A 4,121-nucleotide genomic window follows, 5' to 3' on the forward strand; every position below is an offset into this window, starting at 1 on the left:
TATAATATATATTTTAAAAAAATAAAAATTAAATGCTGATATGTCAGATTGTAATTTATGTGTTGAGTTTTAATTTGTCCACATTTTTATCGTATCGATACATATGAATTTATCATCGTACCGAAACAAACATCTTATTTTATAGGTGGGATTAAGAGAAAATATAAAAAAAAAATTATTCAATGGTGAGAAATCACACTTTATCCTCTAAAATAGAATTCAAAATTTAGAGGATTCAAATATAAAGTTATTGCTATCTCGGTGATATTAGTGGGCAGACAATTAATTTCTCTAAGTCATCTATTTTCTATAGCAAGAACACTCCTAATCCGAACAGAGAATTCTTATATCAACTACTTCAGATTCCACAAGTAGGCAGACAAAATAAGTATTTAGGACTGCCAGCAGTGATTAATAGATCAAAAACTCAGACCTTTAACTTTATAAAGGAGAAAGTTGATAAGAAACTACAGATTTGGAAGCGATCATTATTGTCGATCAGTGGGAGAGAGGTTTTAATTAAAGCAGTAGCTACGGCTGTTCCGATCTACACTTTGAGCTGTTTCAAGCTCCCAGACACACTGCTAAACGAGATTCAGAGAAAGATGATAAATTTCTGGTGGGGACAAAAGGGGTCGAAAAGAAGATTACAATGGATTAGGTGGGATATAATTTGCAGAGAAAAGAAGTATAGAGGATTAGGCTTTAAAGACCTCAAAGCATTTAATCTAGCCATGTTGGCTAAACAAGGCTGGAGAATCATCACGAAACCTAATTCTCTAATAAGCAGAATTTACAAAAGTAAGTATTTTAAATTTTCTTCTTTCCTACGGGCTGATACAGGGCGAAATCCTTCTTGGGCCTGGAGAAGCTTACTAGAAGGAAGGAAAATTATCAAACAAGGTACTCGTTGGCAAGTGGGACGAGGCAGTCAGATTAGAATTATGGAGGATTGGTGGCTTAAAAATGTGAAGTCAATATCCGAACAACAGCAAACAGTTACAGACCCAAATTTGATTTGGGTTAATCAACTCTCATTCATAATAGACAGTGGAAGGAGGATATAATCAAAAATAATTTCAATTCAGAAATTGCATCAGAAATCTTACAAACTATTATTATGAAAGTTGGAGAAGATCGGATTACCTGAAAAAATGAGAGGGACGGCAAGTTCACGGTGGCTTCCGGCTATAATACAGCTTTTCAAATGGTGCATTCTCCAATCAGCCAATTACCCGATTTGTGCAGGGAAAAGAGACTCTGGAATTCGTTGTGGGAACTTCAATGTCCGCCGAATATTAAGGTATTCCTGTGGAAAGCCCTTCATGACGGCATCCCAGTTCGTACTCGACTTCACGAAAGGATACCAACAGTCTCAGAAATCTGCCCTAGATGCAACAATTTAGGGAAAAATGTAAATCACTGCTTAATTGATTGTCCAAGGTCACAAGAAGTTTGGCAGAAGTCAGATTTAGGAGCTTACTTGATGCAAAACAGTTCAGGAGAATTTTGGGAGCGATGGAGCCAGTTCATGGAAGGAGCAAGACGAAGACACCATTGGAGGAAGAACTCAGCACTGGCAGCAGTTATTCTATGAAAAATTTGGATCGCGAGGAACCTTTGTGTCTTTGAAAATAAAAGTACTTCACCAGATTCGATTATCACTTCATCGCATGAGTTCATGGAGGAGGTGCAGAAGACAAATGAGACGTAATATATGTTTAGTTGTGTGTTTAGTCATGCTTTAGTTAAAGAAATGCTAATTGCTTGGAATTTCCTCTATTACATTGCTGTATGGTTGTCCAAGGTGGACCCACATCTCTTATTTATTTTATTTTAATAAATAAATATCACATTACCTTTGAAAAAAAAAGTTATTGCTATCTCTAATTGCAACTGACAAGCTTTTTAAAAATATGATAAATGGTGTACATGATCGAAAAAAAACTAATTAAAAAATATAAAAAATACTATTTTTTTTTGAGAAAAACAAATGAGAGGATAAAATAAACAAGTAAAGCCACCACAACAACAAATTGATGAGATGCTAATTAAAATATGATTGGGGCATCATTTGTTAAATAAAAGAAACCGAAATTTTGTTATGTGTTCAATTGGTGCACTTTAAAGATCCTTGCCAACTGTAATAGAGTATTTAGGTTGTGTTTGTTTCTGTGGACAGGACACAAAGATATAGATAGTACACATGTAAAATGTGTTTGGACAGAGAGATATAGACATTGAACACAGTATTTTTGGGATATTTTTTTTTAATTTGTGTCCACTTCTAAACGAAAGACACTGATGGATATAGAAATAAGATGGTGGACACGTGATTTTAAATAAAATCTTTTCTCCTTTTTGTCCATGGTTATTTTTTATTATTCTACTATTACCCCTTATATTATCTTGTGAAAAATCCTAACCTTAGCTTTTCTTTACCATCGTTTCCAGGTACTCTCTCTTCTTGCTCTCTCTTTTCATTCTTTATCTTCTTTTTGCTCTCTGTTTCTGTCTCTCTTTCTTCTTCTTGTTCCTGATTCTTAATCTTCTTTTTTCTTTCTGATTCTTTTCTTGATTTTTTTAGGGTTCTTCTCTCTTCTGATTTTGTATCTTTTTATCTTTTTTTTTTAATTTTTTATTGATTTTTTTTGTGCAGCTAATTACTGCTCGTTCTTGTTACAATTTTCAGAAGCTTGTTCTTCTCTTTATCAGTCACATAATTAGGTATTACTCTACCTATTCCCTTATTGTTTTTTATTTTTGTTTTCATTTTTTTATTCAAAAAAATTTCGTTCTGCTTTGTCTTTATTTTTTTATTTTTAATTTTTTATGATTTTTCAATCTAAAAATCATATAAGAAGAGCTACATTCTTTTCTTTGACAAAATGTTAAATGTTTACAATGATAGTATGAATGAATAAATGAAAAAATAATTTTGAATTATTAATATGTTGATGTATTTGTTCATAATGAAAGAATGAATGGAAAAATTGTATTGAATTTGTCTCTTGTTATTAGTTTGAACTAAAAAATTAAAATAATTAGTGAGTTATGTTGTTGTTACTCTTATGGCTGCTGGGCTCATTATTGTTGATAATTTTTAGTATGTGTTAATTATATAAGTTGTTTTTTATGTGTTGATCAAGGAAGAATGGAACCATCGGACCGCTTTGAGCAATTTAGATGATTTTTTTTATTTTATGATTCAAGCTGAACTTGAAGCTGTTGCGATATTAGTTTTGATGTTTGAATTTTTGTAATTGAGAAATAGGAGAAGAGGACATTTGTTGATTAGGAATAGAGATATTAATACTAATCTCTTAAGACGGAATGTATTAAACCGCATAATAGGAGGGGGCGATAGAAATTGCATTTGGGAATTAAGGATGAGCGTAGATACATTAGGAAGATTGTGTGAATTACTAAAAGTTCAAGATGGATTAAGAGACGAATGTCGTGTAAGTATACCAGAGCAAGTTGTTGAGTTAAGAAATTAACTAACATGATTGATGATGACAAACATTAATTTTATTGGGCCAACTACCTAATTAGTTTTGATGATTTTGTTACAAGTGCAGAGTTATTTGGGCCAACCTAAAAAATCAGATCATGGGTAGTCCAATATGTTTCCTTAATCCAAACTACCTCTAGGTCCAAAATGAGTGTTACATTGTCCACATGTTACTTTTATTTTTTTGTCTATTAATGAAAATGTTTCATATTTTATTATTAATCTGCTTTACTTTCTTTTTTTTTTTTTAAAAAAAAAAGCAAATCATCTTTTTGTGAGGTCAAGTCTTTGAATAATGATTTCTATGAAGGGGTTATTGCTCATCACATCTTGTGTCCAAATTTTCTTGTTGATTTACCTAATCTGAAAAAGAAAGATTTTCTTTTTGTTGAAAACTTGGAATTTCTGGACTGGAATCACTCTTTTAAAATCAAAATGCCAGTGTACCCACTTTTAGTCAAGGAATTTTATGCAAACATGACTTACCATGAGGGGACTATTCATTCCTATGTAAAAGGCAGTGACATAATTCTGAATAATGAGACCATCAGCGATTTTTTGAAATACACTGATGTTGGTGCATGCGCCTATACATTTGAAAAATGGG

This window comes from Arachis ipaensis, chromosome B05, assembly GCF_000816755.2.
Source record: "Arachis ipaensis cultivar K30076 chromosome B05, Araip1.1, whole genome shotgun sequence".
Classification (NCBI taxonomy): Eukaryota; Viridiplantae; Streptophyta; class Magnoliopsida; order Fabales; family Fabaceae; genus Arachis; species Arachis ipaensis.